The sequence below is a fragment of the Mauremys reevesii genome, linkage group 2 (genome assembly GCF_016161935.1).
Source record: "Mauremys reevesii isolate NIE-2019 linkage group 2, ASM1616193v1, whole genome shotgun sequence".
Lineage (NCBI taxonomy): Eukaryota > Metazoa > Chordata > Testudines > Geoemydidae > Mauremys > Mauremys reevesii.
In genome coordinates this window covers 91,799,895-91,825,143 of record NC_052624.1, presented here as the reverse complement: position 1 = coordinate 91,825,143, position 25,249 = coordinate 91,799,895, and the positions used below count along the sequence as shown (strand labels likewise).

The 25,249-nt window shown below is 42.5% G+C and overlaps 1 protein-coding gene across 6 annotated transcripts in view; it reads left to right on the top strand.

Annotated features, from left to right (window-relative positions):
• Positions 1–25,249, top strand: part of AMPH (amphiphysin) — a 212,523-nt gene that overhangs the window by 75,859 nt on the left and 111,415 nt on the right. The window lies entirely within an intron of this gene.

The following is a 25,249-nucleotide window of genomic DNA, read 5'->3' as shown; positions in this document are numbered from 1 at the left end:
ATTATATGTCAGCTCCTATCATAATTTAGAGGTGAGCAAATAAATACCTCTGGAGAGTCTTTGATAGGCAAGTGAATGGTAGAATTATAGTTTTATAATCCCTGGCCATCAGTGGTTCCTTAGGCCTGGTCTACACTAGGACTTTAATTCGAATTTAGCAGCGTTAATTCAAACTAACCGCTCAACCGTCCACACCAGGAAGCCATTTAATTCGAACTAGAGGGCTCTTTAGTTCGAATTTGGTACTCCACCCCGACAGGTGGAGTAACGCTAAATTCGACATGGCTAGCTCGAATTAGGCTAGGTGTGGATGCAAATCGAACTTAGTAGCTCCGGGAGCTATCCCACAGTGCACCACTCTGTTGACGCTCTGGACAGCAGTCCGAGCTTGGATTGAAATGACCCGGGAAAATTTGAATTCATTTTCCTGTCTGGGCACTTTGAATCTGACGTCCTGGTTGGACATCGGGGCGAGCTCCGCAGCACCTGCAACGATGCAGAGCTCTCCAGCAGAGGAGTCCGGGCAATCCAAGAATAGAAAGAGGTCCCCAGCATGGACTGACCGGGAAGTCATGGATCTGATCGCTGTGTGGGGCGAGGAGTCTGTGCTCTCGGAGCTGCGATCCAACAAGCGGAATGCAAAGACCTTCGAGAAGGTCTCCAAAGCCATGATAGAGAAAGGATACAGCCGGGATGTGATGCAGTGCCGCGTGAAAGTCAAGGACCTGAGACAAGGTTACCAAAAAGTCAGAGCGGCAAACGGACGCTCCGGAGCACAGCCCCAGACAGTCCGCTTCTACGAGGCACTGCATGCCATTCTCGGTGGGTCTGCCACCACTGCCCCACCAGTGACCGTGGACTCTGACGATGGCATAGTGTACCTGAACAGTTCCTCGGCGATGTTCGCCGATGGGGAAGATGAGGAAGGGTTTGTGGAGGACGGCGCAGGCAACAGCGAACACAATACCGCTTGCCCTGACAGCCAGGATCTCTTCATCACCCTCACAGAGGTCCCCTAGCAACCCTCCCCGGCCGTTAACCCGGACTCAGAATCAGGAGAAGGATCAGGCGGTAAGTGCTATAAACATGGAAACATTTATTTTTTTAAAAACAGGTATAGAAAAAATAGAAATAGTATATAAAAAATTTTAAATGTCTAACTATATAAAAAGTAGGTCCACACATATAGGGATAGAACAATAATCCTCTTGGGACAGTTCAACAAAGCTCTCAGAGAGCTGGTCGAAAAGCCTCCGCAGGAGGTTCCTGGGGAGAGGTGCCTTATTGGGTGTTCCGTGGAAGCACACTCTTCCGCGCCAGGACATCCTAATGTACAGAGGAATCATCGCCTCCACGAGCATTGCTGCATATGGTCCTGGTCTGTGCAGGGCTTCCCTTAGCATCCGCTCTCTCTGACTCCGAGTGACCCGCCTCAGGGTGATGTCGTTCTGGACAGGCTGCATCTAAGTAGGGCAATTAGTGTATTGTTACTACTGTTAATGGTTTGCAATTAGGTTGCATAACAACAACCCTCGCTTAACAGCCACGTGCTGGAGGCCACAGAGAACAAGCATTCATTGATCTTTCCCGTGCACTGGCGGGAGGGGCTGCAAAAGGCTCAGCCTTTCTGCTTTCCAGATTGCCTTTAGCAGGAGAGCACAGCTATCCAGTAACTGATAAGCATTATGTACTTTAAGGCTTACCAGGACTGTCTGCAAGACGGATTCAGCTGTCTCTCCCCGCTTGTCCGCTCTCCTGTGCAATGGTGCCGCCAATGAGAGTGTATTCCGAAATCTCGAACTTGTCCTGAGATCTCGTGAGACTAGGTGCCCTGTATGGTCTTGTTCAGAGAAACTGACTACACTGTGTTGACTGTTCGCAAACATGTATCTGTTCAAGGAAATCACTTACTGTTTCCCATCACACAGCTTCTGCTCTTTCCCGGACTGCCCCGGCATCCCCCTCGCAGAGGCTGGCTCAGATTAGGCGGCGAAAGAAAAAGACTCGGGACGAGATGTTTGCTGAACTGATGGCATGCTCCCGAGCCGAGGCGGCCCAGCAGAGCCAGTGGAGGGAGACCCTCTCTCAGCAGCAGCGCTCACACAGCGAACAGGAGGACAGGTGGCGGCAGGAAGACCAGCAGGCGACTCAAACGCTGCTTGGGCTAATGAGGGAGCAAACGGACACGCTCCGGCGCCTTGTTGATGTTCTGCAGGAACGCAGGCAGGAGGAGAGAGCCCCCCTGCACTGTATCTGCAACCACCCTCCAACGCCAAGAAGTCCTGTCCCCCCCTCACCGAAAATTACAAGACGGAGGGGCGGTAGGGGCCGTGAGAACTGTCACTGCACCACAGCTGAGCGCTAATGTACCACACACCTGTGACGCTATAACTGTGTCAAAGCGCTTCCCTTACAGGATCACCCAGTCCCAAATCCAAATTTCATCACCCCACTATGTAGTAGATTAATAAAAGGTGTTTTGCTGTTGTTCACTCTTTCCGTCACGTCTTTCGTGTCAGAAGACTGTGTGTATGTAGCGGGGGGGCAGGGGATATATAATTGCACAGGATCTCCTACTTTAGCAGGATCCAGACTATCGGGGGCAGGATCAACTGCAGGGCACACACACACTGCAGTCAGTAGTCACCAGGGTCACTCTGTGTGGTGTATGCTGCCCCGGGTCATTCTGTGATGTGTACGCTTGTCCACGGTCCTAGCGCCTGCCACCCCCTAATGCTAAGGCATGCTGCCCTTACCATGCACTTCCACCGTAGGCGCGATCCTCTCCGCTGCCCTGAGCCCCAACAAGAGCCCTCATCCACGGACAGATACTCACCCTTCCCCCACACTCATCACCCCTTCCTACGCCCAAACCCACAGCCCAGAGCCTGCATCCAAATCCCTATCCAAAGACGGCCCCACTCGCCCCTTCCAGCAAACCCACCCCTACATGCACAACCACTTGAAACCGTCCCCCACCCCAGAGACCTATGTAGGAGCAGGAGGCTGTCCGTCCTGTATTGTACAAGCGGTCTGTACATCAATGCACACCGTACCCAGCACAGTATGCGTCCATGTTTCAAACCCAGAACAGAAATGCAAAGTAAAAGAAAGATTTATTAACAATAATTGTTCCATTTAATTTGTTTTAAAACGTGTTTGGGAAGTGGGGGAAACTTGGAGAACGGGGTATGTAACTGCAGATCTCACTCAACACATAGAGACACAGGCCCAGGATAAGCGTCTCTTAAAATCAAGTGGAGAGTCATAGGTTAGCCTGCTCTCTGAGGAAACTTGCTTTCAAAGCCTCCCGGATACACAGCGCTTCCCGCTGGGATATTCTTTCGGCACGGGTGTCTGGCTGAGCGTAAACAGCAGCCAGGCGATTTGCCTCAACCTCCCATCCGGCCAAAAAGGTCTCGCCCTTGCTCTCACAGACATTGTGGAGCACACAGCAAGCAGCAATAACTACGGGGATATTCTTTTCGCTGATGTCTGAGCGAGACAGTAAGCTCCGCCACCTCCCCTTGAGACGTCCAAAAGCACACTCCACCACCATTCTGCACTTGCTCAGCCGGTAGTTGAAGAGTTCCTTCTCACTGTCCAAGGCGCCTGTATAGGGCTTCATGAGCCAGGGCGTTAGCGGGTAGGCTGGGTCCCCGAGGATCACTGTAGGCATCTGCACATCCCCAACCGTTATTTTGTGGTCCGGGAAGAAAGTTCCTGCCTGGAGGCGTCTAAACAGACCAGAGTTCCTGAACACACGCGCGTCATGAACCTTGCCCGCCCACCCGACGAAGATGTTGGTAAAACGTCCCCTATGGTCCACCAGTGCTTGCAGCACCATTGAAAAGTAGCCCTTTCGGTTAATATACTGGCTGGCCTGGTGGGCTGGTGCCAGGATAGGGATGTGAGTCCCATCTATAGCCCCACCGCAGTTTGGGAATCCCATTGCGGCGAAGCCATCTCTGATGACCTGGACGTTTCCGAGAGTCACTACCTTTGAGAGCAGTTGCTCAACGATTGCGTGGGCTACTTGAATCACAGCAACCCCCACGGTAGATTTGCCCACGCCAAAGTGGTTCGCTACTGACCGGTAGCTGTCTGGCGTGGCAAGTTTCCAGAGGGCTATGGCCACTCGCTTCTGCACACTCAGGGCTGCTCGCATCCGGGTGTCCTGCCGCTTCAGGGCAGGGGCCAGCAAGTCACACAGTTCAAGGAAAGTGCCCTTATGCATCCTGAAGTTTCGCAGCCACTCTGTTTCATCCCAGACCTGCAGCACTATGCGGTCCCACCAGTCCGTGCTTGTTTCCCGGGCCCAGAATCGCCGTTCCACACCATGAACTTGACCCATTGCCACCATGATCTCCACTGCCCGGCGTACCCTGCTTTGTGAGACGTCTGCGCCACTCTCCTCACCACGCTGCCGGAGCCTCCTCGCCCGATTTCTCAGCAGCTGACCGTGGACGATAAGGTGCGAGGAGTTGACAATGGCCATAAGTGCAGCGATGATCGCAGCGGGCTCCATGATCGCAGTGCTGTGGCGTCCGCACTGTCACTGACCAGAAAAGTGCGCGAACAGATTTCCCGCAAGCGCTTTCAGGGAGGGAGGGCGTGATTGATGGTTTGATGACGACAGTTACCCAAAACCACCCTCGACACATTTTTTCCCCCAGCAGGCATTGGGAGCTCTACCCAGCATTCCAATGGGCAGCAGGGATTGCGGGAACTGTGGGATAGCTTCCCACAGTGCACCGCTTCCAAAGTCGATGCCGGCCCTGTTAATGTGGATTCAGAAATTCGAATTAGTGTCCTTAGTGTGGATACACAAATTCGACTTCATAAGGTCGAATCCACAAATTCGACTTAAGTAGATTCGAAATAGTCTTGTAGTGTAGACAAGGCCCTAGAGTACTTTCAAAGCAACACATCAGCTGTTTCCTATACTGCATGCAAATTAACATAGTCTACATCAGATTATACCTGTGGCAGAGATGCCATGTAAACTGTTGAGTTCAGGATTTTGAGAGAATGGCTAAGGTAATAAACCAGTGGCATCCAGACCTTGCCCAATAGAGGGCCACATTGGTTACAACTTTCAGGATCCTGTTAAATTACTAATCAGCATAAAATAGTGTAGACTGCAGACTGCATAATCTTTAATGGAGCCGACAAAGTCTAGGCCACTTGGATGCATCATTGCACTGTGGTCTCTGTAATCCCACGGGTCACATTTGGCCCATACTTGACTCAGCCCTATGTTAAACAGTCTACAACATTCAGGTTTGTGGCAGCTAAAGCCTGTTCCATACATTTAGGGGTTGAATATTATGATGAAGAGATTTGTTAGCGTTAAATTATGAGAACAGTTAATTGATTAATGTTAATCTGGTTTGAGCTGAACATCAGTTTAATGATCCATTTAACTGTTTATGATTTATGTATTTTAAGTACCTTTAGTTTTACTACTAATAATATATTGGCCAACTCCTCCTCCAGACTGGAGGCCCGTGATGTTACTTGTTGTAAAGAGATAGTTTATATATAATGAACTTCAAATGAAGCTGGGAGTCAGAGTACTGTTGCCCTAGCTTTAGTATGTAGCAGGGGTAGTCAATAGGTGGACTGTGGGTCAAATCCAGATTACCAGATGCTTTTGAAAGGACCGCAACATCTTGTTTGCTTATTATCAGTATTCTTATTGTTTTTGTATTTTTTTCTGGAGTCTGGACCTTGACCAAGAAATTTGTACCTTGACAAAAAATAATTGATTACCCCTGCTATAGAGTGAAGAGCTTATAAAGGAGGGAGAGCTCTGTTAGTTTTTGTCATCAGCCTGTTTATTCTCCTCTTAAGCAGTCCTGCTAATTGGCATTTTTTCCCCGTAAAAGGGTTACTGCTCTGCCAGATTTGTAAAAGGTTTTCTCTGTATCTAGAGCCATAGTCTGAAGACTGTAGTGAAATTGCACATATGGCAGGAACGCTCACTGCAAATTATATAGCCTGTGTAGCTGGAGGAAAACCAGACCCCCTTCCCCAAGTAGTATTAGGAAAGGACATTGCAGGAATCAATCACTCATTAACTGATGGCATGGAAGGGACTAGGATCTTTAGAGTTTTATGTAATAAATGCCAGGATTATTTCTTTTGGCAATATTAACAGAAATAAACTGTGTTTTCTTCTCCCCCTGCTCCTGCCAACCTCTTTGGTGGAATTATAATTACTTTAGTTGTATCAACCACCTCACATTCCATTTGGCTATGTCTACACTATGAGGTAGGGGTGTGATTCCTAGCTTGTATACACATACTTGTGCTAGCTCTAATTGACCTAATGTGAGTATAATATAAGTAGCAGCATAGCCATGATAGCATGAGTGGTGGTGGCACGATTTAGCCGTGCCAAGTACAAACCTGTCTGCATCTGGTGAATACAAACTTGGGAGAGCTAAGCCATGTTGCTGCTGTTGATGCCCATGATACCATGGCTACACTGCTATTTTTACTTGCACTAGTTGGATAAGAATAGTGCAAGTATGTGTACACAAGCAGGGGAATCACACCCCTACCTCACAGTGTAGACATAACAAAGATGGCAAAGCCTATATGTAAAGTTTAATAGACTGCATTTTTAATTGGGTAATCTAATTGCAAAAAAAAAAAGTGACACCTCATTGCTCGTTTATGTTAAGGACTGTTATAAAGAGAACGGTGATCAATTGTTCTCCACGTCAGCTGAAATTGGGACTAGAAGTAATTGGCTTAATCTGCTACAAGGGAGATTTAGGTTGGATATTAGGTAACTGTAAGGGTAGTTAACTTCTGGAATAGGCTTCTAAGGGAGGTTGTGGAATCCCCATCACTGGAGGTTGTTAAGAACAGGTTGGACAAACACCAGTCAGGGATGATCTAAATGTTCTTGGTCCTGCCTCAGTGCAGGGGGCTGGACTTGATGACTTCTCAAAATCCCTTTCAGCCTTACCTTCCTACAACTACCATATCTTGAAAAGGATTGTTGTGATGAGATCTTTCCAGACTTTCACTTTGGGGTGAGCTGGATAAATACTGAAAAAAGCTGGAATCCTGTTGGTCTTTACTTTACAATAATTCATAAAATTTTAATGGTAGGGTTTTGAGGCTAGCCATCTATTTTCTTGGGAGCCCTTTCCAAGACTTGCTGTCTATAGGTGTGATCCTGATTGCATTTAAGTTAACGTAGGGTTAATGCCAATATCAGCAGCAAAGGGGTAAAGTGAGGAAAGGGGAGAAGCTGAAACTCCTTTAGATTCCACAAGCATCTGCTGCTTCAGGGAGGAGTCACTGCAGGGATAATGGGGAGATCCATATCAACCCTTCCCCCGCCCCCTTGCTAGAATCAGGTAGCCTGGATGTAGGAATAGCTGGCTATGGGGGAAGGGTGCTGATAGGGGGACCTGTCCCATCTCTCTCCTCCTGTCTCTCCCAAATGGGTAGCCCTCCAGCATTGTCATCTTATTCCTCAGCTGCCAGATTCTTTGAGGGAAAGAATAATTTTCCCCTGAGGGCTGCTTGTCTTAAAGCTTTCTGTCCTACACCATGCTCCCTTTTCTTTCTGCAGACAGACTCTGCTGCTCTTGTTGCTGTGGATAATCTCTCTCACCAGGAGATTAGGTTTCCAGGGTCAAGAGGGGTTGAAGTGGGGTTATGAGGGGCCCCCAAACCCTTAAAATCATTACTGTTTTAAATAAAGACCAAGATTGGCTATATATCCACCTTCATCCTGATATTTAAAAAATGTTGTCAGTTGTTCTAAATACCTTTTAAATCACACCCCACAATATCCAGCTAATGAGGGAGCCCAGGGCAACAGCTGTCTTTACTTACAGAAGGTGACACTCCTAAACCTGAGGACCACTGTCAGGCAAGGTTCATTCCAAAATGTGCTCTGAATGACATTTCAGAGCTTATTGCATTAATTTGTAAGGGAAAACAAGACAGATACAGTGAATGACAAATGTGGATCTTTACCAAAACACTGTAGCTCCTCACACTGTTAAATCTTGCGGGTGACCGCTCTGTATTATACAACCCAAATTTGGTTTTAGTCCATGTTTTTAAAATAAAAATTCCTTCTTTCATATGCAGATATTATTTTGACCATGTTTTCATTTTGATACTGAATTCTAGACCTCATTCTCTTTTGTACCAAACCACTTGATCTTGCAACAATATAATCAGGCTAACCAGGGTATTCATCTACAGTCTTGGAAAGTCTGGCACTATTTATCTGAAACACTCTACTCTATTAGCAGATGTATTGATCCTTCTGCGGACGGTTTAATTCCCAGTTTAGCCAGTACTTAACCACATGCATAATCTCATTGACTTCAGTGGGTCTTGTGTTTAAAGTTAGTCATGTACCTGACTGAATTAGGACCTTATGTGTCATGAAGGAAATATATGAAAGTTTCTTGAATTATACATCCCAGTCATATGAACCATGATGGAGCATGTCCTACAGGTATATAAACTAGTCTCTCAATTAAACAAGCCATTGTAATATCACAGAGTATGGTGTGATCACAGGACAGACTCTAATGATTTCTTTATAGATTTAAATAAAAACCAATATATACATAAGTGCCTGGTATATTTCCTACAGTACTTCCCTCTGAGTGCTTCAGTGCCCACAGGAAGGAAATGTAGGAATAAATTAACAAAATGCTGGAATTTGCACTACATTTTTAATCTGTTAGTGGTTCTTAGAGGTTAAATATATATTTATCAGTATTTTTAACCAGGTACAGTTCTGGTTGCCCTTCAGAGCCATTATGGTTTCTTATGTGAAAAGCATACTGTATTTAAGCTCATAATCAAAATATTTTTTAAAAAATGTCTTTGCAATGAAGCTACCTGCTGCAGGAGCCATTTTGCACAGTTGAAAGTTTCAGCTATTAGTTAAAAATAATAATAATAATAATTAATAAATAACCTAAGTTGCATAAATACAAAAACAATATTCGCTACCTATAATCTATTTATTTTTGCACTCCTAATTTTAATCAAATTGGTCTTAAACTTTTTGCTACGTGTCAGCAGAAATTAAAGAATTACAATTATTAATAATAATTTCTGCAATTGATATAGAACTAAATCCTTCTTGTAGTAGACCCACTCAGTGGATCTACTCATAGGAATGAAGTGAGCAGTACTGAGCCTTAGTTATGTCTCTGAACTTTCTCTCACTTGACTAAATGGCACAGCTCCAGCAGAAAGAGGATCAGGCCTCACAAAGATGCATAGAGAGCTCAGTCTTGCAATCCTTACTCGTGTGTGTAGCTCTGGTGATTTGATCCCACTCCAGTGAGGTGCTGAATGCCTTCTGAGAGATGCTGGGTGCTTGTCAAGTCAAGGAGAGATGATGGGGCATTCTGAGATTGAGTCTGAAAACCCTTACTCACATAGTCCTCACTCATATTGCCTTGAGCAGCATTGTGTGTGCAAGTGAGAACTATTTGTTGGGAGTGAACCTCTACTTTTTAGGAGGCGCAGTGCTGGTCCTTTAATGAGTAAGGATGATCTTGTGGTTAAGGCACTGGACTGTGACACAGGATCTGGGCTAATTTTCCAGATGATTTAGTGTGGGATTTACTAGAGAGGGGAATCATTGACTCCGTCCTGTACTTCACTTTCCCATCTGTACAATGGAGATATTTCCTAACCTCAAGGGAATATTGTGAGCAAAAATACATGGGATATGTTGATCTGGTATAGTGATGGGGCCATATAAGTACCTAGATATACTGAAGAGTTGCAGGATTAGACATTAAAAGCATTGAGTCACTGATGAACTAATATCTTCTGATTAGAAGTGTGCAGAAATGACAAATATTTCTTTTGGTGCAGGTTGTACTGCTTTGCTGCGTATACATGCCTAACCCCACTTCACACCTAACCTCATTTTCACTGTGTGACACTGTTTTTCTCACCACTGAATTAAGTCCCACAGATTTTTTTTTTTTAAATTATGGCTGATTTGTAAAACCACTGAAAAGCCAGGAGGGCAGCATTATAAGGCAAAAATTTGCACACAAAACTCTAGAAAGCAAAAAGTTGCATTTCTCTCCCAATTGTGCCATTAACTACTGAGTGCAAAATACATGGATTGTTTCGGATTGTTCTGAGCTATGGATAAATAGAGCACTGTGTCCAAAAGTGAAGGAGGGGGGACTTCAACATGATACCTTGCTGTTCCAGTAAATGGTGGGGGAGGAGGAGAACCCTTTTAATTTAATGTCTCCTTCAGTCTAATTTAACTAGTAGACTTCAGCTATGTACCATACTCCCACTGATTTTCAGTGACAGCTTGTCTGTGGCTGCTTCTTATTGAAGGATGTCTTGTTCTGCTGTTTGATATTACCTGTCTGATACAGACTTCTATTAATTGAAGAACAGCCAAAGCACTTTGACAGCAAGCCTTGCTGTAGCATCACCGTGAACAGATTGTATGCTGAGCAGTTAGAGGCACCTCTACGTTTAGGATGGCTAATGAAAGACTTTTTTCTTACTGTATTTCACATTTGGTGCTGTTTCTAAGGAGTAGCATCTGGGGTGGCCAACCTAAGTGCTTTAAGAACCATGGAGAGTCATGCGTCAGTTACTCCCTGGCCCATGGCTGGGATTTTTGTTTGAAAGCATTACGATGAATCCGTTTGGTGCATTTTTCGTACATTATTTTTTAAAACTATTTAGGACGTTTTAATAGGTTTATAAATCCTTGCCATGTAACTATCAGAGACCAAACTATCATTACAGTGGTGAGTTTTTGTTTAGAGAAACATACAGTAATATAATCACCAGCTCTCTCTAACCCCCTATTTATTGAACATGAACATGGGGCCAAATCCAGAGCTCCCTGCTCCCTATTAACTCTGTTCTCACTCAGGTGAGCTCTCCCTAGCTCAGGTGGAATTTTTGTGAGTAAGGATAATTAAAGCCAAGTAGAAACCTCAGGACTTGGCCTGTTGAAAGGTCACTGTAGAGGAGGGTGACCTCTTCCCCCGTGAGAGCGTCAGCAAGCCATGTTTGAGCTAAGGAGAAGCGCATGGAATGGCAGAGATTTTTCCAGCGTGGGTAGACACACCCCTCCTCCTAATGCCTCTCTGTATAGAAATTCTGTAGATACACAGCAGCTAATGCGGGGCATCTGGTTGGGTCCAAGAGTATGGACCTTTGATAATATTAAAATCTGAGCAGTCCCCCAAATGCTTGCAGACAGCCTTTTAGAGAACTATCTTGGGAAATGGAAAAGTCACCTTCAGTTACAGCTAATAAAAATGATTTTTTTTGCCAATTTTCATAGAATTTTTGACCTTCCTGAAATTTTCTGACCATTTCTACCACCAGATTACCATAGCTCACCTTCTCTAGCAACTAAATAACATGAAGACCATCCTAACAATCTCCAGCCCTTACACATAAATTAGATCAGGTTGGTGGACTTGCCTAAAACTAAGGGGAAGGGTTTGACTGTTAAGAACCAGATGTGGATTTAAGCCAGAAATATGTTTAAAAGCACCATGACTTTACTTACAGGTTGCTTGGTCCACTAAAACCATATCAGCGGACTTGCAGAAAGTAACATGAAGGTGCAAAATAGATTTTGTGATTCAGTAGAGACTGATATGATCAGCAGTGGAGTTTTAAATTCAAGGTCCATCATAATTAAAGTATTCTTTAGTTTTGATTTGTGATTTTAAAAAAGAGACCAAGTGCAACAGTTTTATTTGTCTCCCAACTGAGATAAGGAAACCTCTTATGCTTGGTACATTGAAGTTTTTAATTCAGAGATAAAATTTGGAGTTCTCTTTTTTTTTTCCAAATAGAAGTTGAATGTCTAATTAAGAGAGAAAAACTGTGCCAGCCACTATTAAATTAAGGCTTTATATGTGGTATTCTGTTCTTGGCACAAGAGAAACTTGATTCATTTCAAGATAACATCTTGCCAGTGTGGTACTGCTATTCAGAACCACAGGAAGATAAATTTTACTAAGTTCATTGTAGTGGGATAAACGGCATGGTCCTTACTGTGGAGGAGACACAATTTATCAGTCTGTTAATTTTTTACTCATGGTACTCTGCTGTGTGTGTGTGTGTGTGTGTGTGTGTGTGTGTGTGTGTGTGTGTGTGTGTGTGTATATAAAGAAACTTTTGTACTAGATTTCATTTCTGTTATGAAATTATTAGTCATAGACCCATGCAACTCAGAGGTGGACAAGTTCTATAAAGATCATATACTCCATTCTCCTGCCAATATTCCTATGGTCTTTGACAGAGATTTTGGCAGTAGTGTCTCTTCCACAGAGTTCTCTGTCCAAAGCTTTGGAAATGTGCTACTAAGACCATTCAGAGTAGCTGGGTTAGGTTATTAGTTTTTTGTTGTTGGTTTTGGTCAGTACTGACTATCAAGTGGGCAGATATTGAATTTTTGGATAAAAGAACTATATGCTGTGCTGGGTGGATTTAAACATCAGTGTGGCAAGACTATATATACTGCTGATCTAAATAATCTTTCAGTAGGCACACCAATAGGAAACATCCAAGTTGCTTTTCAGCCAAATGAGCAAGTATCAGACGGGAGTGAGATCATTTATTTGGATTTTCATTAATTCCCAAGAGTGGACTTGTGATTTGTTTGGGATGTAATGAAAGGCATAGAAATGCAGTTGGTTATTCTGTTGCTATGTGGTTGGGCAGTTAGGTTTGGGATATCACAGCATGCTCTTGTTCAGTCAAAAAGGATTGGATCAGTCTTTGTGTGAAGTGGCAGCACCTACAGGTGCAGAACCAGCGGTAGCAAAAGGAAGCAGAGCAGGCAGCTCCTCCAGTTCTTTGAGATGCCTCTATGGCTTCTCCTCCTCCTCTCTTTTCTATTCAGCTCTCTCTTCCTAATGTGTGCATTCTGAACCCGGCAGATTTCAGGACCCTGAAGCACTTCTGTGACTTTTGTTTGTTGTAGACAGCACCCTTCTTCATACTTTCAGCACTCATGTGATAAGTATTTGATGAAACATTAGCAGATGAGAGGCGAATGCTATTTTAAATGCTGTAAAAAGACATTGAGGGACAGCCATCAGAAAGACAGTGAATAGAAAAAGTTGCTGGGGAGACATTGCTACTACTGTTTATATCCCTGCCCTCTCACCTGGAAACCAGGTCTGAGGCTCATCTCCTTCCCGATTCTCCTTGAATTCCTGCTGACCAGCTAAGCTCTCCTGCTGGATCTCTTACAATCACATTAGCAGGTGGCTGCCGTCCTGTATAATCCAGTTAGATTTTACGAGGGTGTCTATTTACACAGGACCAGGTGTTACCTCCCTGTTTGCTGTATGTGTTTTGGGGTCTATCCATCGCAGCACAACAATACACTGTTGTGTTTAAACAAGTGACTGCTTTCCTTTAATGCATCTTTAACTAAAAAAAAAAAAATCTGTAACCACCTCTGAAATAAACCTTTGAAAATACCAACAGGTATCGATTGTCATTACCATCAAATATTAATCAGGCTCAAGTCCGTCTTCCAAAGTATTCTGAATCCATACTGCTGCTCCACTCTCATACAAAATGACGTTGATTATTTCGTATACCAATCAATCACTTGTTTAGAAAGCTTGTGCCTTACTTTTTGTTTGATATGATGACATTTGTTCAGTGTTGCTCCCTAGTGCATCCTTATGTCATCTGCAGAATGATCTATAACTGTGTTCTGTAATTCCTATAAAAAGGTTATCATAGTCATTAATTTTTCCATGGCATAATTTGCACATTTTGTCATTTGAGCTGTGTACAAAGCTCACATTTTCAGTTCTCATTTTGATTAACATCACAGTATTTTATGCTTGTGTGGATAGTATAGAAGTGCTGTTCTTGTTTGTTAACTAACTGTTCCCATGGCCCTTTACGATACACAAAACACTAACAAAGAGTGACATAAAATGAACAGTAGAAATGCAGCCATCAGTAAAGCAAGTCTTCAGGCCTCCTGACTCAGGAGAATGGATCAGCCAATAGGTTTACATTTGTACAGAGCCTTTTATCCTGGAGCTTCCCATAGTACCCTGAAAATTATGTCCATACAACACCATTGAAATCCAGATACCTCTGCTGTGAAATATTCAGGGGCATAACTCCTTCCTTGATGGCCACTGCAGTGTTTGGTGTCCTGAAGCTCAGAGGAGCCAAGCATGAACTGCGACATTCAGTAGCAAAGGGATTTGCTGCTATTTATCAAAAGAAGTCAGGTTTTCTCTACAGCATTAATTCAACAAACTTGGTGCTGTGGTAGAAGGAATCTTTAGCTAAAAGTTCAATAAAATTGTACTGGAAGCCTTGGGCTCAGTGTAAACAGGTCAGTTAAGATAGGTTATTGGGAGTGTTCCTTAGAGCAGTGGCTCTCAACCTTTCCAGACTACTGTAGTCCTTTCAAGAGTCTGATTTGTCTTACGCACCCCCAAGTTTCACCTCGTTTAAAAACTATTTGCTTACAACATCAGACGTAAAAATACAGAAGTGTCACCGCACACTATTACTGAAAAACTGTTTACTTTCTCATTTTTACCATATAATTATAAAATAAATCAATTGGAATATAAATACTGTACTTACATTTCAATGCATAGTATATAGAGCAGTATAGACAAGCCGTTGTCTGTATGAAATTTTAATTTGTATTGACTTCGCTAATGCTTTTTATGTAGCCCATTGTAAAACTAGGCAAATATCTAGATGAGTTGATGTATCCCCTGGAAGACCTCTGCAAACCCCCAGAAGTACACATACCCCTGGTTGAGAACCATTGCCTTAGAGCAATTTTTTGCTCTTCATGTATGATGTCTAGGAGGAGAGCATGTGAGGTTAGCTGCTTTTCTTCAGTTTTCCATTTCTGTGTTTTATGTGACTGAGCAGGTGTAAATTTGTCATCTTTTCTCCTCTGTGTCATCTTCAGAACATGTAAGAGGGGAATCAGGAAAGTGTCCTACACACTCTGGACTGGAGGGTTATAGCTTGTTCATTAGTGATATGGAGCAGGCTTTCCAGATTGGTTCTGTGCTTTACATGTCAGTGATTCTTCTTGATATTTGAAAAACAGTCCAGTGCCTCATCATTGCTGATTCAGCTTCTCTGTTAGTAGGGTTGCTAAGTGCAGTCCTCAAGCATGCTTGAAGTAGCTCTATTATAGGAAGTCACTTGATAAAATATCAAGGGGACAAAGAGCAGTTATTTATCAGTGAAGAGGTTTGCTTTGATATTCTTCCAAGCCTTCCACAGCCCTCCTTTGATAAACACTGAAGTGTATGGTGTTGTGTTTTAAATGGTTTGACAGATGTTAGCTTTGAATAAATGACAGATGAATTTTTTCACAGCCACGCATTAATGAAAATGGAGGCCTGTGCAAACATTCTGCAGTCGTCAGCTGATGGCACTGCCAGAAAGCAATGGCAACATACTAATATGGTCCAAGAATAACCTTGTGCTCTTGGAGGTGATAGGAGTGAAGAAAACAAAGGATGAAATTTAGCCCTGGGATAATCAGACACAATTCCTATTGCAGGCAGTGGAAGCTGTGCCTGGTGAAACCAAGGCCATCTTTGGACCAAAGACTTCTCATTTATAGTTGAAATGAAGATAAAATGCTATTTCTATATGTGTCTATTTTATCCTAATTAAATAATGAACATTGTAACTCATTTAGCTATGTTTTGGATACTAAGAGCCAGTTAATTAAGTTATTAACATTTTATAAATGACCTCCTGGTTTGGCCATGAACTGGGATTGAATCAAGCTCCAAAGGACATGACTACCATTTAAGCTAAAAGGCTAAATTGATTAGCTGGAAGTTGATTAGCTGGAAATAATAGCAGGCTAATACTCTCTTATGTGATCCAGCCAATAGACCAAAATTTTTAAATGATGGTGCCTCAATGTAGGCATTTAAATAAATGACTTGATTTCCTTTTGGTACCTAATTTGGAAAATATTGGCCTTGTTGATCTCTCTCTGTCTGTTTCCCTATCTATAAAAGCAGCAAAGAATCCTGTGGCACCTTATAGACTAACAAACGTTTTGCAGCATGAGCTTTCGTGGGTGAATACCCACTTCTTCGGATGCAAGTAGTGGAAATTTCCAGGGGCAGGTATATATATGCAAGCAAGAAGCAAGCAAGAGATAATGAGGTTAGTTCAATCAGGGAGGATGAGGCCCTGTTCTAGCAGTAGAGGTGTGAAAACCAAGGGAGGAGAAACTGGTTCTGTAGTTGGCAAGCCATTCACAGTCTTTGTTTAATCCTGAGCTGATGGTGTCAAATTTGCAGATGAACTGAAGCTCAGCAGTTTCTCTTTGGAGTCTGGTCCTGAAGTTTTTTTGCTGTAGGATGGTCACCTTAAGATCTGTTATTGTATGGCCAGGGAGGTTGAGGTGTTCTCCTACAGGTTTTTGTATATTGCCATTCCTAATATCTGATTTGTGTCCATTTATCCTTTTCCTTAGAGACTGTCCAGTTTGGCCGATGTACATAGCAGAGGGGCATTGCTGGCATATGATGGCGTATATTACATTGGTGGACGTGCAGGTGAATGAACCGGTGATGGTGTGGCTGATCTGGTTAGGTCCTGTGATGGTGTTGCTGGTAACTGGTAATATGTGGGCAGAGTTGGCATCGAGGTTTGTTGCATGGATTGGTTCCTGAGCTAGAGTTACTATGGTGCGGTGTGCAGTTACTGGTGAGAATATGCTTCAGGTTGGCAGGTTGTCTGTGGGCGAGGACTGGCCTGCCACCCAAGGCCTGTGAAAGTGTGGGATCATTGTCCAGGATGGGTTGTAGATCCCTGATGATGCATTGGAGGGGTTTTAGCTGGGGACTGTATGTGATGGCCAGTGGAGTCCTGTTGGTTTCTTTCTTGGGTTTGTCTTGCAGTAGGAGGCTTCTGGGTACACGTCTGACTCTGTTGATCTGTTTCCTTATTTCCTTGTGTGGGTACTGTAGTTTTGAGAATGCTTGGTGGAGATTTTGTAGGTGTTGGCCTCTGTCTGAGGGATTAGAGCAGATGCGGTTGTACCTCATTTCACCTACGAAAGCTCATGCTGCAAAATGTCTGTTAGTCTATAAGGTGCCACAGGATTCTTTGCTGCTTTTACAGATCCAGACTAACACGGCTACCCCTCTGATATATAACAAATAATACTCCCCACACTGGAATACTGTGAGGCTTAGTTCAATAATGCTTTTAAAACTCTTTGAGATATTTCAGTGGAAGTTGTCATAGAAATTTGAAGTATGCCTATTTTTGTATTTTACACTGCATAAGGCCTGCGATAAACAATAGCAGGAAGAATTTAACCAGATGTCTAAGGGATTGTTTTTTATTAAATCTATAGAATAATGGTAGTGTAATTGGTTTTAATCCTAACATATTAATGAAGGCAAAACAATCAGGAAACTTACACCTTCCTTTCTTTCCCCTTTCTTTTCATGTAGAGGCATCATTACTGGAAAGAAATCAGGGCCAGGAGACCTAACAGACCTGGACAAAATTGTTCTTGGAATCATCATGCCAAAACATAACATTTTTCTGAAATTTGCCAAACAGAAAAGCAACTATTGAAATAAGTGTCTTGTTGCGCTATATATAGAGATATCTTACATCTAGATACCGTAACATGGTTCACCAAAGCACTTCACAAACTGCCTTGTCTTGCTCCCCTTTTCAGTAGGGATAATTGTGTGACAATCTTGTTGTAATATTTCTTTTGTTCTAGTTTACTGATGTATAGTTCTGTTGTAGTTGCCCCAATGTCAATTGTCAGAAATCAGGATTTTCCTGTCATTTCAGTGGCTCTTTTGCATTCTATTTTCTCTGTTTAGGGCTTCATTCAGTGTCCATTGACGTGAATGAGAGATGGTGGGCTTTGGATCGGGTTCTTTTGCAGATTTCATGCTTGGATAGAATGTCTTCAAAGACAGCATTCATGCCTGGCTATAGCAGGCCACGTTTGACTTTAGTCTGATGTTTCTCAATACCACATCGGCATTGTGGATTATGCATAGCATTTTCTTTGTGGTTTTATGATACTGGATCCTTTGTGCAGAATCCAATCATATGAAACCATTTCATCTCCATAGTCCCAAATAGCTGTTTCATGGTGTTCTGTTGGTCATCTGTTTAGAGCAGTCGTCTCCAACCTTTTTACATACAAGATCACTTTTTGAATTTAAATGCAACCCAGGATCTACCCCACCCCTTCCCTGAGGCCCCACCAGACTCACTCCATCCCCACTTCCTCCATTGCTTACTCTCCCCCACCTTCACTCACTTTCATCGGGCTGGGGCAGAGGGTTGAGTGCGGGAGGTGGGTACAGGCACTGGGCTGGGCCCAAGGATTTTCGGAGCGTGGGAGGGGGCTGAACCTGGGGGAGAGGGTGAGAGGTGCAAGCTCTGGGTGGGAGTTTGGGTGCAGGAGGGTGTTCCGGGCTGGGGCAGAGTGTTGGGGTACAAGAGGGGATAACAGGGTACTGGCTCCAGGAGGGGGCTCAGGGCTGGGGGTTTGGGTGCAGGAGGGGTGCAGGCTCCCAGTGGGCGGCATTTACCTTGGGCGGCTCCCAGTTGGTGGTGCAGCGGGGCTAAGGCAGGATCCCTGCCTGCCTCGGCCCCATGCCACTTCTGGAAGCGGCCATCACGCCCCGCGGCCCCTTGTGGTGGGGGACATGGCTCAGCGTGCTGCTCCTGTCTGCAGGCACTGCCCCTGCAGCTCCCATTGGCTGCAGTTCTCCATTCCTAGCCAGTGGGGGCGGTGCTTGTAGGCAGGAACAGTGTGCAAAGAACCCTCGCCCCCCTGGGGTCTCAGGGGTGTGTTGGCGGCTTCCAGGAGCGGCGCAGGGCCAGGACAGCCAGCGAGCCTGCCTTAGCCCCACTGTGCTGCCAGTCTTTTAGGGATCACAATTGACTTTCAGAGGCTCCAGGATCTACCAGTCAATCGTGATCTACTGGTTGGTGACCACTGGTTTAGAGTTACTCTTAGGCTGTTGTGAAGTTGAGTCATTCTGTGTTTCCCTTCTGAGTTGTCACATATTAATTTGGCAATGGATACAACTGAACTACAGTCATATTTACTTCAGACTCCTCCTCCTGCAGTTCCTTGTTTTCCTAAGGAATAAGCATTCTTGAAAACATGTCCATTATAAGAAGCTCCTTTCCAAGCCTGTTTTTCACATCAAACAAGTACTTTTACAGTTTCATTATTATTTTCTGCAGTAATTGTGATACTTTTCACTTAAGTTTCTGTAAAATGGCTTGCATATGGCCTGTTTTGACCGTAACCAATTTCTGCCCATAAATATATTCATGAAACTGCTCACAGCTCAAAACTATTGCCAGAATTTCTTTTGTTCTTTTGTATTTTAGTCAGTGCTTGAAAGTGTAGGCTATTGGAAATATGTTTTGTATTGGGGCAACCCTCAATCAATGTGAGTTTGCATCAACTGAGATCTTGGGCTCTAAATTTTGGTGCTTCTGTGACAACTTTCTTTACTTCTCAAAAATGTTTATCTTGCCATTTATGCTAATGTCATTCTATCCTGTCATCAAGTGTCCTTCAGAACTAATCTCAGTCAGTTTGATCTATTGTTTGTTCCTGTGCATTTTGAGGTCCCTTGCTTTTGTATTCCACGTACATTCTGCAGGCTCCTTGTGGTGTCCCAAATCAGCAGGTCATTAACAGTTACTCTGTCCAATATGGGTCCTCAAAGGTCTGGAATGCACATGGCCTTTATAGACCTCAGTTGCTCAGGGAATCCAGAAGGGCAGTTGCTCAATCATATATCTACCAAAAGGGCGTTTGGAGATGCAGAATTTTACATTACTGTATTGAGTTAAACCTGACAAAACCTTTGGCTTGCATCCAAAAATGAAAATAATCTTTCATTTTGAAGATTAGATGTGACCTCTTTATAACTGTTTGTTTGCAAGCAACTGCATTCTCATTTGATGGCCTTATTCAAATTGTCTGGGTCTATACAGATTCTTAATTTGTTTAGTTTTATTATGGTGACCATACTCCTAATCCAATCAGCTGGTGTTTGTTCACTCAATAACGTCTAGTTTTACTATCTGATCAAATTCACCTTTTACTTTATTCTCAGTACTAATGGGACTTTGTGTGGCATGCTGATATCTATATAAATGAGTAGGGCTGTCAATTACTTGCAGTTAACTCACGTGATTAACTCAAAAAAATTAATCGTGAGTAAAAAAATAAATCATGATTAATTGCAGTTTTAATCACACTGTTAAACAATAGAATACCAATTGAAATTTATTAAATATTTTTGCATGTTTCTACAATTTCAAATATATTGATTTCAATTACAATACAGAATACAGTGTATAGTGTTCACTTTATGTTATTAGTTTTGAGTACATGTATTTGCTCTGTAAAAATGATAAACAAAAGAAATAGCATTTTTCAATTCACCTCATACAAGTACTGTAGTGCAATCTCTTTATTGTGAAAGTGCAACTTACAAGTGTAGGGTTTTTTTTGTTATGTAACTGCACTCAAAAAACAAAACATGTAAAACTTTAGAGCCTACAAGTCCACTCAGTCCTACTTCTCGTTCAGCCAATTGCTAAGAGAAACAAGTTTGTTTACATTTACAGGCGATAATGCTGTCCTCTTCTTATTTACAATGTCACCAGAAAGTGAAAACAGGCGTTTTCATGGCACTTTTGTAGCCATCATTGGAAGGTATTTACGTGTCAGATATGCTAAACATTTGTATGCCCCTTCATGTTCAGCCACTATTCCAGAGGACATGCTTCCATGCTGATAACGCTCATTAAAAAAATAATGCATTAATGAAATTTGTGACTGAACTCTTTGGGGGACAATGGTATGTCCCCTGCTCTGTTTTACCTGTATTCTCCCATATATTTCATGTTATAGCAGTCTCAGATGATGACCCAGCCCAAGTTGTCATTTTAAGAATACTTTCACTGCAAATTTGAAAAATGGAAAGAAGGTACCAATGTAAGAGTTCTACAGCACTCGATCCAAGGTTTAAGAATCTGAAGTGCCTTCCAAAATCTGAGCGGGACGAGATGTGTGGCATGCTTTTAGAAGACTTAAAAGAGCAACACGCTGATGCAGAAACTACAGAACCCGAACCACCAAAAAAAGAAAATCAACCTTCTGCTGGTGGCATCTGACTCTGCTGATGAAACTGAACTTCGCACTATTAGTCGGTCCGCACTACTTTAGATCATTACTGAGCAGAACCTATCAGCATGGACGTATGTCCTCTGAAATGGTGGTTGAAACATGAAGGGACACATGAATCTTTAGCGTATCTGGCATGTAAATATCTTGTGACACTGGCTACAAAAGTGCCAGGCGAATGCCTGTTCTCACTTTCAGGTGATCTTGTAAATAGGAAGTGGGCAGCATTATCTCCTGCAAATGTAAAAAAACTTGTTTGTCTGAGTGATTGGTTGAACAAGAAGTCGGACTGAGTTGACTTGTAGGCTCTACAGTTTTACATTGTTTTATTTTGAATGCAGTAATTTTTTTTTGTACATAATTCTACATTTGTAAATTCAACTTTCATGATAGAGATTGCACTACAGTACTTGTATTAGGTGAATTGAAAAATACTATTTCTTTTGTTTTTTAGAGTGAAAATATTTTATATAAAAATGATTATAAAGTGAGCACTATACACTTTGTATTGTAATTGAAATAAATATATTTGAAAATATAGAAAACATCATTTTTTTAAAATGGTATTCTATTGTTTTAACAGTGTGGTTAATAACAATTACTTTTTAATCACGTGACAGTCCTATTAATGAGCTATATCCTGAACCTAGTCCATTAAACATCTCATCAAATATTTTAATAATTTCTTTTGCATCCTTGTTTTTACAAGTTATATGCCTATTTGTATCAGAGGGGTAGCCGTGTTAGTCTGGATCTGTAAAAGCAGCAAAGAAATGCCTATTTGGTCATCTGCATGTGCAAATTGCTGTTAACCTGAGCAGACCCGGGACTTCCTTTTCCATTGTTCCAAACTCTATTAAGTGGTATCTGTCCTTATATGACATGCCTGTGTGGTTTTGCTTTTGCACCTTTTGTGCCCCTTAGAAAATTGGGTACTCTCTGATTATTTTGTATACTTTTCCTGAGATTACATTGCAAGCTCTAGTATCTTTTTTTAAATTCACTTTTTGCTCATTTATTACCGGTGTCACACACCAATCTGTTTTAGACTCTTGCTTTGTTTTGTAAATGTACAAAGAGACTCAACTTAATGACTCCTGTTTCTGGAATAGCATCATTTTCACCATCCATGCTGTATGTTCATGAAATTATTTTGATTTTGTATTTCGCTGAAATTTGTGCTCAGAGCTGAGCAACACACTTAGAAAATGGTTGCGCTTATGCCTTGGATGACAGTGCACTCATGATTGCTTCCTGTATTTATTGCAAATGAACCTTTTATTCCCCATTTTTTTAACATTATGTCCTTGCTATACATTTTTAATTGGATGCACTTCATTTTTTTCACTGTTTGTTAACCTTTCATTTGGTAAATACAGTCTAAAGCAAATACCCACTTTTCTTTATAAAGGCAAGTCAATTTCCTGCAATAACCTTGCTTTCACTTGGTTATTACTCATATCACAAGTCACTGAGTCTCTAATTATTCTACCTGCTAACTTCATGTTTGTATGACTTGGATATATTACTCTGGTCAGTAGTCGGAGCTGTATAGAAAATGTGACTTTCCCATGTGACATTCTTTCATAGATCAAGATAGTCTTAAAAATTTTGAATTTTCCCCCTAACTTTGCAATCCCATACCTGGTCCCACTAAAATGTAGCTCTCTGGTACCTCTGGGTCTCCCATGCTCCCTCTCCTATTTGTCTGCAATACCATTTGTTTTCAGGAAAATATGGTAATCCTGAAGAAAGAGAGATTGGATAGATGGTCCAATGGTGAGGGCTCTAGCGTGAGACTCAGGAGATCCAGTTTTGAGTCTTTGTTCTGCTGCAGATTTTGTGTGATTTTTGGCAGGTCATTAAGCATTTCTATCCCTCAGCTCCTCATCTGTAAAATTTAAAATAATTATACTTCTCCCATTCCCCTCCTCACAGGCGAGTGGTGAGGATATATACATTAAAAGACGGAGGCACTCAGATACTACAGTAATGCGAGCTATATAATTACCTTTGGTAGCTAGCATGTGGCTGCTTTTATCAGGTTCCCTTCTAGGCCTGATTCAAGTGGCTTCATTTGCTCCATCTTTGTCAAAGATTCAGTTTTCTTCTGTCAACGTGCATAAGGATGTGATGCACAGGAAGTTGGTGAGTGTTTGGTGAGGAAAGTTGATGCTCCCAGTGACCAGTTGCAACAGGCTAAAAAATACCATTGAGATGAACAGAAATCTAAAATGTGCTTAAGTCCAGTAAACTACTAGCTTTTAAAATTATTTCCCCTACTGCCATCTCTTCAGCATCTGCCTATAGTGTATATGTCAGAAACTACCTTCAGTGGATTAGCAATATCATAATCATTGTGTCACTGTTCAGGGTAGCTGCACCTGTATTCCACCTCTGTGGTCCAACGAATGCATCTACTCTAGGCCCCTGGCTCGTCAGCTGTCACCTCTTTTGGGTGGAGACCTGAGCCTCCAGTCCAAGGGTATTTGCAGGCTGCACAGTTCCCTGACTATACTGTGCTATCCCCAGCAAAAGACAGACTGCCTAAGCAGGCCTGCTTCACTTCTCTCCTCAGAGATGGTACACAGCATGGTTGCTACAGTTAGGTTATCACACACCTCTATGTAAGCAAGCGCATTTATTCTTAAAATGAAAGCATTCAGAGAAAACCTATTAACACAATAGAAGAACCTACACGCATGCTAATAAGCCTACCACAGATCATCCCAACTCCAGCAAGGTCTCTGGCCAGTGAACAGTCCTTCAAACCCTACCTAGGGGTTCTCCTGTGGTCACAAGTTCACACAAGTTGAGCTCAGAACAAGCACCGTCAGCCTTATGGGGTCTCAGTATTCGAAAGTCCTTCCCTAAGGATTGGGCGATACACCCTCCATTAAACCAGAGGTCCGGTCTCTTTGCTGGATCAGAAGGAAGGCCCCGAGTCACTTTTAACTTCAGCTATTTAACCAAAAATCCTTTATTTGTCTGTTGGTCCCAGAAAATCCAGTTTGAACCAGTATAGATAAGCTTCTCTTCAGGTGATTGTAGCTCTCTGGAGGTTCTCTGAGTGAATTTGCCTGACCACCCACCTAAATCATTTACCTGACCAACCTCCACCTAGTTCTGGGGGGCTGTGGTCCTCCACCCCCGTGGAAATAAATACAATCCCTCGATAGTACATGAACATTTGCATTTTTAATACAGTGAACTTCTAAAATACTTACTGAATTAAGTTTAAGGTTTGTCAGGATATTGCAAGGTATTGTCATAACTGTCATACGTGGCATTCACCTTTATCATCGCCACCAGCCATGCTGCACTTCTCTTCTCCTTTACTTGCCCAGTTTTTGTGGCCTCTAACCAGTCCAAGGCATAATTAGTGGAAATTAGAGAGAAGATAATGAGTGGATCAGGTGCATAAAGTACTTGTTTTCTGCAGACTAGGAGATGTTGCTAATTAATTGTTTATATTTCTGCCCTGTCTCTGCCATTTGTTCTTGTCCTCTGATATAGGAAACTCTTGAAGATTTTTAGTGGCAAAGCCAACAGCTACATACCTGGGGTAAAATCTTGGCTTCACTGAAGTCAATACAGTTTTACCATTGGTTTCAATGGTGCCAGGATTTCACCCCTTGTGTAGTGTGTGTGTGTGTGTGTGTGTGTGTGTGTGTGTGAATAAATACATTGTGGAGAAATTCAACATTTTGGGGGAAAGAATTAAACTTTTGTTTGGAATATTAAAATAAGTGCTGAGGAGAGGGATTTTAATGATAGAGTGCATGTAGGTAGTCAAACAGATGAAAAGTATAGCAGGATTGTATGGTTTTCCAAAATATTATCACATGACTAGCCCTGCTACAAATCAATTATATATAACACTCATAATAAGTACTTTTGAATGAATAAGAGGACTAAATACCAATTCTAGTACAAGTTTAAAATAATTATTTGTGATTTTCAGTTTTTCACTCTGTATTTCTTGTTAAAAGCCGTACA